Source organism: Bos taurus, chromosome 14, assembly GCF_002263795.3.
Source record: "Bos taurus isolate L1 Dominette 01449 registration number 42190680 breed Hereford chromosome 14, ARS-UCD2.0, whole genome shotgun sequence".
Lineage (NCBI taxonomy): Eukaryota > Metazoa > Chordata > Mammalia > Artiodactyla > Bovidae > Bos > Bos taurus.
Window position 1 is genome coordinate 45,895,593 of NC_037341.1, and position 14,112 is coordinate 45,909,704.

General features: G+C 41.6%; 1 protein-coding gene and 1 non-coding gene across 4 annotated transcripts in view; both read left to right on the forward strand.

The window, feature by feature from the left end:
- The window catches only part of SAMD12 (sterile alpha motif domain containing 12), a 449,029-nt gene that overhangs the window by 270,525 nt on the left and 164,392 nt on the right, over window positions 1-14,112 (forward strand). The window lies entirely within an intron of this gene.
- Window positions 1,636-1,708, forward strand: TRNAG-CCC (transfer RNA glycine (anticodon CCC)). The gene has a single exon. It is a non-coding gene; the product is annotated as a tRNA-Gly (tRNA).

Here is a 14,112-nt window from a genome sequence, read left to right on the forward strand (position 1 = left end):
TATATTACTTTTGCTGTGGCTTATTTCTTTGGGGCAACCAATTCTCAGTGCCTGGAGTTAAGTTCTGCACAGTGTAGATGGTCAAGATTCTCCTTACATCCGAGTTTCTACATGCCAGTTCTAGAAGGCCCCACATACATACATGTACTCTGAATGGCCCAGCCTTGTTTCCCAGCCAAGAATTAAAACCTTTTGTTATTCTCTGAAATAGCCCCTCCATTCTTTGTGTCCCTTTTTGGTTTGTTTATCCCTTTATAGTAGCAGTTATACAATCATCCAGTAATTCATCTAAAAGCAAGTTTATTGAGATCCTACCATGTACCCAGCACTTTATCTATGTGTTAGGGATACAGGGATGAATATGACATTTCTTGACCTTGAAGTCAAGCCAAATAGATAAGAGTAACAAAGGTAAATGTAGAATTCTAGGATCTTATAGGAAGGTCGTCTGATTTAGAAGGAATGTGTCAGGAAAGATTCTGAGAGTAAGTGACCTCTGAACTGAACTAGGTGCTATAATTAGCAGAGTGTGTTTATTTTCTCTCTAATCATCAAGCAGATATAAAATTGCTAAGATGATAAGAACTTTGGAGAGTTTATTTACTAACAAATCATAGATTTACTTCTGAGTGTCTGCTATGTGTCCGCCTTGACTGAATGTTGGTGAAATTCAGTAGACATGATAGATATGGTTCTCCCATACATGGATTTTGTGTTTTACTGAGGAAGGCACTCATCAAAGAAAGAATCATAGTAACACAACAAGTGATGTGAAAGGGGACGTTAGTTACACTTTGGGGAGGGAATTCCCTGACTCTGAAATATCAGGAAAACCTCCCTCAGGCTGAGATCTAAAAGAGGAAGAGGCAGTAACTAAAGCAAATGGGAATTGGGAAGATGTCTCAGGGAGAGGGAACAGCCTGTTCTAAGGTCAAGGTTGAAGAGAAAGCTCGGTGCATTCCAGGAACACAAGGAAGGCTAGTATGATTACAGGTGAAGAGAGAGGGAGAAGGGATACCAGCCAGCAGGAAGCCAGGCTGAAAAGATCCCACATGCTGTAACAAGAGTCTTGAGAGTCCCTTGGACTGCAAGGAGATCAAACCAGTCCATCCTAAAGGAAATCAGTCCTGAATATTCATTGGAAGGACTGATGCTAAAGCTGAAACTCCAATACTTTGGCCACCTGATGTGAAGAACTGACTCGTTTGAAAAGACCCCGATGATGGGAAAGATTGAATGAAGGAGGAGAAGGGGACAACAGAGGATGAGATGGTTGGATGGCATCACCAACTTGATGGATGTGAGTTTGAGCAAGCTCTGGGAGTTGATGATGGACAGGGAAGCCTGGTGTGCTAGAGTCCATGGGGTCGCAAAGAGTCGGACACGACTGAGTGACTGAACTGAACTGAAGGAGTTTAGAGACAATGAGGAGACACTGAAGGGTTTCAGACTGGAGACAATGCTGATCAGATCTGTATATCAAAAGATGAGAAGAGGCACTGGAGAAGGACAAGACAGGGGGCCAGACATCCAGGCAGGAAGCTGTTGCATTGATCTGTGCAGGAGATGATGACATCCTGAGCGAGGGTGGTGGCAGCGGGGGTGAAGAGGAATCAACTCGAGAGACTAGAGACTTCCCTGGTGGTCCAGTGGCTAAGACTCTGTGCTCCCAATGCAGAGGGCCCAGGTTCAATCCCTGGTCAAGGAACTAGATCCCACATGCCATAACTAACAGTTTGCATGCCACAATTAAAGATCCCACGTGCTGTAACAAAGGTCAAAGATCCCGTGTGCTGCAACTACAAGCCAGCATAACCAAATAAGTAATATTTTTTTTAAAAAGCAACTCAAGAGACTCGGCTACCTGGGATGGTAGATCAAGAACCAGTAGATGAGAGGATTCAGTAGCATCATTCTCTCTTCTGCACCCCAGTCTGCTCCCTCAAATCCATGACCTCCCTGTTGCAGAAGTATCTGGGCAGGCTTCTTCAAAATGTAGATTTCGAGACCTTACTCTGAAACTGTCATGTCAGGCACTTATGAAAGGTTGGGGGCCACTGCCAAGCACTGTGTAGATTCAGCACACAGAGTACTCCAGGCGCTCATCCCTCCTGTAGCATCAGAGTAAACCTCCCTTTGGGCTTAATGAGTCTGCTCGTCATACCCGGGTGAACTCAGAGAGAGGCATCAGCCCTTGGGGTGCAGGAGGGTATCTCACCTTAAAACCCACGTGGAATGGAGCCCATCTAACAGATCACCCAGCCTTGTAGGTGAGGTCCCCAAGCTCTAAGCGGCCCTTTTTCCACAGTTCTCAGGACACAACACCACTGCAATCCCACATCCTGTATCCCCCAGGAGAAATGAAACAAACTCTCCTGGGCAGTCAGTCCTGCAGGGCAAGACAGAAGGTGATTCACAGAGCACCTCCACTATCTCTTGGATGTGGCAGGTATCAGGGCAAAGCTATAGTGGTAGGACCTCCAGTAAAGCCACAGGAGAGGAAAAGACAAAGAAAAGGACGTGTTTCATCTCCAGCAAGAACACTTTAGGTGTTTATATTGGAAACCAGGGAGGTTTCATCATTTGGCAGTCATTTTCAAAATCATGAATACTTAATATTACCATTAGATGCTGTTTTTATTTCAAAGGCACAGGTTACCAATGTTATCACAAAGGGCAAGTCTGGAGCTAATACTGATTGTGCACCTGTTTGCACATTTGGCATTTTAAATTCCATATTTAGTTCATACAATAACTTTGCAAGGTAGTTGTCATGAAACGCATATTACAGATAAAGAAACTGAGGCCCAGAGAGCTGCAGTGCTACACAATTAAAACAAGCAGATGCAAGGATTCTTCAGAGAAACAGAACCAATAGGAGATACATATAAAATATTGTATAGGAGATACAAGCATCGGCAGGGAAAGAGAGAAGGGGGGTGAACTGATTAACTGAGTGTCCATTAGAAATTAGCTCTCATGATCATGGGGGCCAAGATCTATAGTCAGAAAGCTGGGACCCCAGGACAGCCAATGGTGTAGTCCCAGTCCAAACATTGGCAGGCTGAAAACCCAAGAAGAGCTAGTGTTACAGTTCAAGTGCAAAGGCCGGGAAACAACCCAGCGTCCCAGCTCAAGACAAGTCAGGCAGGAGGGGTTCACTTTTACTTGAGGGGGGGATGAACCTTTTTGTTCTGTGCAAGTCTTTGATTGGTTGAGGCCCACCCACACTGGAGAGAGCAATCTGCTTTATTCCTCTACCTATTCAAATGTTAATCTCATCCAAAACACCCTCACAGACACACTCAAAACAACATTTGACAAATATCTGAGCACCCTGTGGCTCAGTCAAGTTGACACGTAAAATTAATCACCCCAGTGGATAAGATAACTAGTTGTCTCCAAAACCAATGCCCTTTCTTTCCAACCTACCTGCCTGCTGTGAAGTATCTCTTCTTTCAAAGATGCAGTTATTTTTCTTTTATAAAAAACTCTCAGTGCCAATGTACTTTTAAACACTAATGCTTGAGGCTGTTCAAATAAAAGATTTTTCTTAATAGCTTGCTTATCACACCTGGTTATCACTCTCCATCCCCCATTTTCCATGATTTAGGGCTGCTAGGAATGGGAGGGTGTCATTTTGCTGGGCTGTTTCTTGCATACCTGAGATTTGGGGGCACTAAGAAATCAAATTTGTTCATCTCCCAACTTGACATCATAATGAAGCAGAGATGCCAACCCAGCATTTCCTGATGTCCCTCAAATATCCTGAGTAATCTTAATCTTATTAGATCAATGATGTGAAATTTAAATTGATTGCCAGTTGCCATTTTAATTGATTTAATTGAAATTGATTCGGCATAAAGGAGTGCACAGAAAATTATTAACAGCGCCCTCAAAGGTTTCAAGTGTCTGCTTTGTAAGAGGTGATGGAGCTTTGATGTTTATATCAGAAGACTCAGTCTTTCCAAGTTATATCAGAGAAGTAAAGCAAATGTTTAGCACTAAAAACCATGGAACATTGATGAGGTTCACATACAGAGGGTCTGAAAATATATGAGAAGCGTTTGACTGTACTTTCCAGTTCGTCCCATTTCTATCATGTTCTTTGGTCGTCATGAGTTTGTGTTCACTATAAGCTACATATGTGGGTATTTATTACTGCTAAGTATTGGAAAATTTGATTCTTGCCATTTGGGTCCCTAAAATTCAGACCACACTATGGAATGGAGGAATAGATGAAATAATAGCAGGAAAAGTCTCATTGACCTAAAATTGTTTTTGTAATTTTTTAAATTAATTGATCCTCTCTTGAGGCTTGGATATCTGTTTTGCTACATGAAGAGTTTTACTATAATAATTTTGATCTAGCAGGATTTTACCTTACTTAGGCAAAAATAAATGGCCTTTAATTCTCTGTTTCTAAAAGTTCAGATATGCATTATCTTTTCTGCTTCCTCTTCCCTTTCCCTCTTTTTTTCTCCCCAGCTTCTCTCCACTCCCCATTTCTTCACTGGAGACCCCTCTCAGCCTGCAGAAGAACCATTAGAAATTTATTAATTAAAGACCAGTTTCTGCTTCTTTGCCAGGGACAATCATTTGTTTTAGAGCTGATTTTGTGCTTTAATTAAATGAGCATGTCATTCAGCCAAATGAATTCATTTATATTTATTTATCTAGTTCTTTGGCCTGGACTTTCTTAGCAGGGTCTCGGGCGCATCACATTTGCTCACAGAATGAACTGAAAAGTGTCTCATGTCAGTTTAAGAGGTTCACAAATGGTTACTCCTCCCCATAAAAGCTGCATGAACAAAGCTGCGATTAGCAAATGTGCAAATGGCTGTTTCCTCAAGTCAAGGTCATCAGAGGAGCCATATTGATTATGTTTGTGCATACACGTGTGTCCTGCTAGAGCAGGAAAGTGAGGATTACCCATCACCACAGTCACTTCAGACCTTAAGAAGGTGTCAGAGGTCATGTTTTGACCATCTGGGCATCTACTGGCCTTTTCAAAATGCTAATGGATGATGCAAAGTTTAAATTCTACCCAATCTTTCCCATCAGATTTTGGGTTAGATTACCTACCGAGTATAGACTGTGTCTAACATTATAATAGACAATTTATAATGAGCTTCCCAGGTGGCTCAGTGGTAAGGAATCTGCCTGCCAATGCAGGAGATGCGAGTTTGATCCCTAGATGGGGGAAATCTCCTGGAGAAGGAGATGGCAATCCAGTCCAGTATTCTTGCCTGGGAAATCCCATGGACAGAGGAGCCTGGCACGCTACAGTCCATGAGTTTGTAAAGAGTCAGTCATGACTTAGCACACACACAATATTATAATAGGTGCTTTACGTTATGAAAATGGAATGAACATACTTATTCATTCACTAGTTCAACAACTTTTGTTGAGTGCCTATTATGTGTCAGGCTAGATATTAGGACTCAATGATGAATAATGCAGTCCTTGAAATGGGACAAGTAGGCCAGCTGCAGAAGACTCACTAGAGTCTTTCTGGCATGAGAGAATCATGTTCCCTTTCCAGAAGACTGATGCACTGGTTCTTAAGAGTTCTCATCTGCTTTTCCAGAACACATACCAAAGGGGATAAATGTTACCTTAAGATGCTTTTGAACTGTGGTGTTGGAGAAGACTCTTGAGAGTCCCTTGGACTGCAAGGGGTTCCAACCAGTCCATTCTGAAGGAGATCAGCCCTGGGATTTCTTTGGAAGGAATGATGCTTAAGCTGAAACTCCAGTACTTTGGCCACCTCATGCGAAGAGTTGACTCATTGGAAAAGAGTCTGATGCTGGGAGGGATTGGGGTCAGGAGGAAAAGGGGACGACAGAGGATGAGATGGCTGGATGGCATCACTGAGTCAATGGACGTGAGTCTGAGTGAACTCCGGGAGTTGGTGATGGACAGGGAGGCCTGGCATGCTGAGATTCATGGGGTCACAAAGAGTCGGACACGACTGAGTGACTGAACTGAACTGAACTAAGTTCTTACCAGGAAGAAACAAGTACAGTTAAAGCAGTTCTCCATCTGATTGAAAGGATGGGAAAGGGTGCTGATGCCCACCTGGCACTGATAGACTTTTATTTAGACTTTCTGGTGATCTCACAGCTACAGATAACAAACTCCTTAATCACCCATCCTTTGTGACAAAATCCCTATGGGTGTAAAGAGTAACTCTGTGATTAAAAATAACTGTGTCCTTCATGACACATATTGCCATTTTCCCTGCTGAACTACAAACAGGCTTTGACTCCATCTGGAGTCTCGGGGGTTTTGTTTTTTATCTAAAATTGTCTGAACACAAAACTAGGTTTTAAGGGCTTGACCGTTGAGTTTCCAACAGCTTAACAAGTTACTCCTTAATGGAATAGCCATAATGTTAATCTTGAAGTCATTTGTTTTCTTCTCTGCATCATAATAAGAGCGGAAATTATGACAACTCGGCAGTTTCTAATATGAGAGACATTTGGGCTGGGAGTCAGTCTGTTGAATTCAACCAGCACTGGGATTAGGAACTGCCAGTACTTGAGTTTCCTCATCCTTAAAATAGTTCCTGGTAGATAATAAGTACTGTGACAATACAGATAATTGAAATAATTCTTGCTTAGACTCTGGGGAGCTTATTCCATTCAAGCCCTAGGCTTAGAAAGGAAAGGTTGAGAAAGAGTTGACTTCTTTGTCCCTTGATATGGGTGTGGAAAGTGTTGACTGTGGCAGAAATCCTACTGCCCAGGTGGAGAGAAGGTGACTGGGTGTTTACAAAGATAGGAGAATGGCTTCAGCTTAGGAGCACCATCCCAGACCCTGAAATGTAGCTCATAGAGTATTCAATTGGATAGACATTTACTGAGCACATATTAGATGCTAAATACTATACTGATTTAAGACAACCCTGCCTTCAAGGATCCTTCAGTCCAGTGAGTGTTTCAAAGACTTAGACTTTTAACTTCTTAGAGTCATATTAAAATTGATCCACAAATCCAGAATCCTTAGTCCCAGGTGAGGCCAGGGTGACTAGCAACAACAGTAACAATCACTATCCTTTATTATATATTTATTATGTATCAGCTCTGTTTTAAGCTGTTTACACCGTCATTGTATCCTTTCAACAACTATGAGACTCTTAAGATGGAAGCTATTATTTTCCCTGCTTAGTGGATAAAATAACTGAGGCACAGAGAATTGAAGAGACTTGAACCAGGTCCCAGTTTCAGAAGTGACAGGGCAAGGATTTGAACAGGCTTTCTTCGAAGCCCACTCTTAGACACCAGGCTAAGTGTGCAGGTGCAACCATAATGGCATGGAGAAAAGACATGCAAGGGAGAGTGTTGGAACTGCAGGTTAAAAAAAAGTACAGCATTGCACGTATAACAATTCAAGTTCTGTAGAGACTCACATTGACTTTTTCTAATAATGCAATACCCTGTGAATATATTTCATGATTCCTTTGTGCCATGTCCCATGCCAGATACTAGAGTTACAGTTCAGAATAGAGCGGAAATGGTCCCTGCCCTGGGTGATTTTATTTTATTTGTATTGGAGTATAATCACTTTACAATGTTGTCTGTGTTTCTGCTGTACAACAAAGTGAATCAGTGATACGTATACATATATCCCCTCTGTCTTGAAACTCCCTCCCAACCCCCCACCACCAGCCTAGGTCATCATAGAGCATGAAGCTGAGCTCCCTATGTTATACAGCAGCTTCCCACTAGCTATTGATCTTATATACAGTAGTTAAATATGTGAGTGCTACTCTCCCAATTCGTCCCACCCTCTCCTAACCCCCACCTTGGGTCCACACATCCATTCTCTCCATCTGCTTCTCTACTTCTGCCCTACAAATAGGTTCATCAGTACCATTTTTCTAGATTCCATATATGTGCTAACAGGCGATACTTGTGTTCCTCTTTCTGACTTAACTTCACTCTGTATGATAGACTCTAGGTTCATCCACATCTCTACAAATGACCCAGTTGATTTTAGAACCTCAAAGGGAGGTGGATGTGAGAAAAGAAAGAAGGCTGCATGTAAATATAGTCACATCTCATTTAATGCCATCCCCGGCGGCACTGATTCATTATAACTACTTCTTTCTTAAATGTTTCCTTTAAAAAAAAAATTGTTTAGACCTATAACTATCCAGTATAGTTACTAACCTGTATCTTATCCATTCTCTGAACTGCCCCACTCTGTAGTCATGCAGTCGGCTGCTACAGCTCACCTTAGTGTACACTCAGCCCATGAGCATGGAACATTTTCAATCAATCAGCAATCTTTCTTCACAGTCTAAGTTTACTGTGCTCCTTGCTTATATTTATTCTGCTTTGGCCTCTTTCTACCATTAATTTTGTCATCTGGTGACCAGTTTTGACCATAATGGCATGAAGAAAAGACATGCAAGGGACACTGTTGAAACTGCAGTTAAAAAAAAAAAATACATCATTGCACGTATAACAATTCAAGTTCTGTAGAGACTCACATTGACTTTTTCTATTAATGTAAATTGTTATTTTTTTAATTGGATAATAACTGCGTTACTAATGTGTTGGCATAACTATATATATATATATATATATCTCCCCTACCTCTGGAGCATCCCTCCCACCCCTCCCCTCACATTGACTTTTAAGGCTTCAAATTTGCTTTCTGTAGGGACTCAAATTTGCCTTCAAAGGACCTAATGAAAGCCAACAGGAATATCACAAAGTTGGCCAGTGGTTACTGGAAACAGTCTATGGTGAGAGTTATATGAGACTCCTTAGATTCAGAAGCATGGCCGCCATTGTCCAATACCAGGGAGGCATCTCCAAGGGAGCTGCACTGCCCCCTGCAGGATTGTTCAGGTAGCACATCCCTCTCTGGGGTCCTGCCCACAGGAAATGAGGTGCGTGCGTGCGTGCGTGCGTGTGTCTGTCTGTCTGTCTGTCTGCCTGCGTGTAGGCTATGAAGTTTCATCAAGGGTAATGAAGAAATCATTGAAAATGTGAAGAGTGGCTCTACGTTAGGCTGGGGAGTAACAGTGACATTTAAGTGGTGACAAGAAGGAGAAATAAGGGTTGACAGGTAGAGTAGAGGAAGAACAAGCAGGCTAATGGGAAAACTTGTGCCAAATATTGGAGCATAATAGAGGTTAGCATTACCTGGAAACTGAGCATAGTCCACAGACCGGACCTCAGAGCTCATCACACGGCCCAGACACAGCAGGGGCCCGATCCTGAGGGCCTGGGAGCCACGGTGAGGATCTGGAATAGTGGCTCCATAAGTAAAATGAGAGGCCATTTAGGGATTTTAAGCAGAGGAGCTATGAGATCTCATTTACATTGTAAAAGATCACGCTGGCAGCTGTGGGGAAAATGGATTGGAGAAGGGCGGGATGGAGCTGGGAAGGTCGGTGACTTTTGCAGAAATCCAGGTGAGGGCAGGCAGGTGATGGTTACAACTAGGGCGGTGGCCACTAAGATGAATGAGACAACAGGGTGGCTCTGTTTGCAGGTAGGATCAACAGGACTTGGTGCTGGAATGGGTGTGACTGAGGGAGGTTGCAGAGTGAGTCCCGGTTCCTGTCCTGAGCTGCTAGGTAGGTGGAGGAGCCTGGAAGGAGGAGTATGAGGCAGAGGATGGACTGAAACGTGAAGAGGTCAGTTTGGAGCTTGTTAAGTCTGAAGTGCCTTTGATACAGGTAAGAAAGCGGATGTCTTGAGTGTGGAGCTCCAGTGAAGGATTGGCACAAACCTGTAGGTTTAACAGAAATTTATTTCTCGTAGTTCTGGAGACTGGGAAGTCCAATACCAAGATGATAGCTGATTCGGTTCCTGGCAAGAATTCTCCTCCTGGTTTGCAGACAGTTTCTTCCTTGCTGCCTCCTTGCATAATTGGGGGTAGTAGGTAGCAGTGTTCTAGGTAGCAGAGAGGGAAAAAAAGCAAGCTCTCTCATGGCTCATGTTGCAAGGGCACTAATCCCATTCATGAGGGCTCCAGCCTCATGACCTCATTTTTCCTCCTAAAAGCCCCACTTCCTAATATGTTCACATTAGGGATTAGAGCTTCAGCATATGAATTTTGGGAAGACACAAACATTTAGTCCACAGCAAATGGTAAAGTAGAAACTACATAAACATCTAATGTGTTGGTTAAACTATGACAAAACCATATAATTGAATGTGTACAGTGTTGAAATTATACGCAATGACAAGAGAAAGTTCTCACCAGACATTAAATGAATATGAAAATAGCATATGCAGGAAGTTTAAAATGTTATTTTTAGTGTATACACAGTAGATGTGTGAGTGTATCTTATAGGGAAAGAAAGAAAACTGGAAAGAAATGCACCAAAATTTTAAGTGGTATCTCTGGATGGTTGTTTGAGGGTGCTTTTTATTTTCTTCTTTGCACTCCTCAGTTTTCCAAATTTTCTAAAGCAACATAGTTACTGCATTTTTCTGACCTGGAACAATGTTTCTGTTGTTCTTGATATATCTGCAGGGCTACATTGAGTAGAGAGCAATGTGACCAAATTCCTTTTTATCAGCCAGATGGCAACCCATTCCAGTATTCTTGCCGTGGGCAGAGGAGCCTGGTGGGCTGCAGTCCATGGGGTCGCACACAACTAAGCACGCATGTATGCACTAGCTCTGCAGTTCACTGGAGTCTCCTTTTGTATCCATTTCTGCAGTGATGACAGTGACCTGAGTTACATTTCTTAGTGTGCTAAAAATGGGATGAGTTCATAAAATGCTCCTCTTTTAAAACATTCTCCTGAGAAATCCTTAGGTCCTGGAGAATGGCCTGATTTCCTATTGATCTTTTTATTGCCTCAATTATTTCCTCAAACATGGTTAGTTAGTTCAGGTCCCCACCTTTCCCCATTGTCTATTATGTTTGGTTTCTGTTAAATATGAATCTTTGGCGGCACTTCCATTATTAAATTGACAGTTGCGTAATGCTATATTGGCATTTGTAAGAGTGAAGCATATTTCTTAGGCACCACGGAGACAGTAGCCATTTCTTTTTTTTGGAACCACCTGAGCAGAGCCAGTATTTTGTGCTCTTGTAATCTTCATCTTAAACACAGCAATCCATCTGTTTCATTGTTTTATTCTCTCCTGATAAGACTTCCCGCTGCTCTCCTCCTGATCTATAATCATCCGACCCTCATGGACTCTTGTAAACTGAATCATCACTAGTGATCTGATGATGACTTCTCATATAAGTTATCATTTCAGGAAACCCATTCCCTTTCCCTGGTTTGCTTTTTAACCTTCAGCTGCTGCCCAATTATTAGTTCTTTGGATGGCTGCTTCAGCAGCTTTTCTCTTGTACTTGCTTGTAGTAGGTATTAATAATAATAAGCAGTTCGTAAATGTGCACAATGTTGAATGCACGTAAGGTTATTGTTGACAGTCCTATTTGTAATCAGTTTTCCCGTTAGATGAGTTAGGATTCTTGTGGTTGCAAAGAACAGAAAGCCAAAAGTGGCTTCAGTAGAACAACAGGGCTTGGTAATACACATAGGTAAGAAGTCTTTGACTGGGCTTCAGAGCCAAGAGGCAGGAAACAGGGCCTCAGGTAGAAATATTAGGTTGGTCAAAAAGGTCGTTCAACTTGTGGACACGGTAGGGGAAGGAGAGGATGGAGCAAATTGAGAGTAGTGTGGAAACATATGCATTACCTTATGTAAAACAGATAGCCAGTGGGAATTTGCTGTATGATGCAAGGAACTCAAACCAGCGCTGTGACAACCTAGCGAGGTGAGATCAGGTGGAAGGAGGGAGGGTAGTTCAAAGGGAGGGGACACACGTATACCTGTGGCTGATTCCTGTTGATGTATGGCAGAAACCAGCACAATAATTATAAAGCAATTATCCTCCAATTAAAAATAAATACATTTTAAAAAGAAAGCAAAAATAAGCAAACAAAAAATAGAGAAGTATTTACATCAGTTATCCGCATGACTATACCATGCTGCCACTAAAAAATTTTCAAAGAAAAAATTATGAGATATTGATAACAATAAAATGCTGAAATTTGAGGATAGAGAAGCAGCATAGAAAAAAATATAGATTAGGTACCAAATTTTATATTTCTAATTTGTGTGTGTTTAGAAGAAAAAATTATATCAATTAAAAGTCAATGAACTACAAAAAAAATGCAAAAAAAGATGTGAGAATTTTTTTTAAGTATGCCAGATATTAAGAAAATTTGAAAAAAATGTAAAGGAATGTCACTCTTCACTGACTTTTTAATTTGGAAAATATGTATTTCATAAAACATAGATTAACATGCAATGGGTTTATTATTTTTAAATGACTTAATAAAAACATTTAATGTTGAAACAAAGGTCATTCTGGGTTTTCCATAACATCTTACAGAAAAACTGCAATCAATAACCTTTTTGGCCAACTCAATAGAACTATGAACTGGGATCTAGCTCTAGCCTGCTCGCTCTCTCTTTCTCCGTCTGTCTGTCTCTCCTCCCTCTCATTTCTCCTTTTCTATTGACCTCATTTTCTAATCACAGTATCTCTGCAACTCAAGTCACAGAATAACAGACAATGCCTCACTCTTTCAAGTTCACTATGACTAAAGCCCTCAGAACTCTCTCAAATGCTCTCAGTTTCTCACCTTTCTCCTCCCACTTATCTTCTGCCCCACCCCAACCCAATTCCATATTCCCTGAACAGGAACCCTGACTCACCCAGCTTTGATCCAGTCAACAACAGCCAGCGGTAGGATTGTAACCTGTCTCCCTAGCTGTCTAAAGACTTCCCCTGGGGTCATGGTGAGACGGACAGACACCCGCAAAGGTGTTGACCACAGTCATTAAGTGGTTGATGCCTTCATTGCACTTCCTTTGTAAGTACTTCATTGTACTTAGTCAATGGCAGGGATATAAATTTACCAGATTTAAATCTTTTTTCATTAATATTTAGAGGAAGAAGCATATAGCTACTAAAGATGAAGTCATAGGGGGAAAAGTGAGCTTTGAAGACTTCTTTCCAACATGGCAAGAAAGAACAGGTTGTGTTCTTGACAGAAGAGATTGTCACACAGAGATGTCAGGGAGGTGATGGGATGTGATTAAAGAGCGTAAAGTAGAAAAATCAGAACTAGGAATGACAGCAAGAAAAGTAAAAGCAGAAAGGGCTAGCTCTTGAGAAGTAGGCAGGATTCCCATGGTGAATATGGCTATTTTAAGTACCACATTTAAGAATCCAAATACCGACCTATGTAAGTTTTATAAAGCTTGCATCCCACAAGTAAGAAGATCCATTTTGAGGTAACCAGAATACAATTAGCCCTTCTGTGTGTGTCCTATTGCATTGGATCCCCAAATTGAGGCATGTATGTATTCACTCATCTAAAAGACATTTGTAGAACACAGGATTCAGAGATAAACAGGCTTTGACCCATCAGATGTTGCTAGACAAGGAGGCCAACACTGGATACTGAAAACAGACAGATCTGTGAATAAATGACTTCATTTTTTCAACACAGGTTTTTTGGACCTAAATGGTGAGCCAAGCACTGAGGTCAGTGTTAACTAGGAATTGACAGGCATGGATGGCACAGTGAAAGTGTGTGGAATGTTCTAGATCCTGCAAAAAGAGAGAGAGAGATGAGTCCTAGGAGAATGGCCACAAGGAATTATCTGTGTAAACAATCAGGGGTATGACAAATATCAGCTTGCCTCAAAGAGATAATAGCATAATTTCCTCACCAAGTCCTTGCAAAATTCTTTATTTAAGCAACGGTTTTAGCACACCCAAGCATGCTGAGGGGTCTTCTCCTCCCAGTCTCTACACCCACCTGTGACTGTCGACTCACTACAAAATATATCACTGTCCTTCACATTCCAGAATGACACTGCCGACTCTCCATATATCTCGATGAAGGATTATTCAGTTATATAGAACATTCCTCAATTGGAGGTAGCTTGAGATGGGAGAGAGAAAAAAGTGTTAAGGCATATTAAAAATCAGCTTTTTCCTGGTGGCAGTTTGTCATTTTTCAATTTGGCATCCTTCCCTGTTCTCTTTTCCACCACGTAGATCTGTCTGAGTCTTGATTCAGAGGGGATTTTCTTGCAAGGTC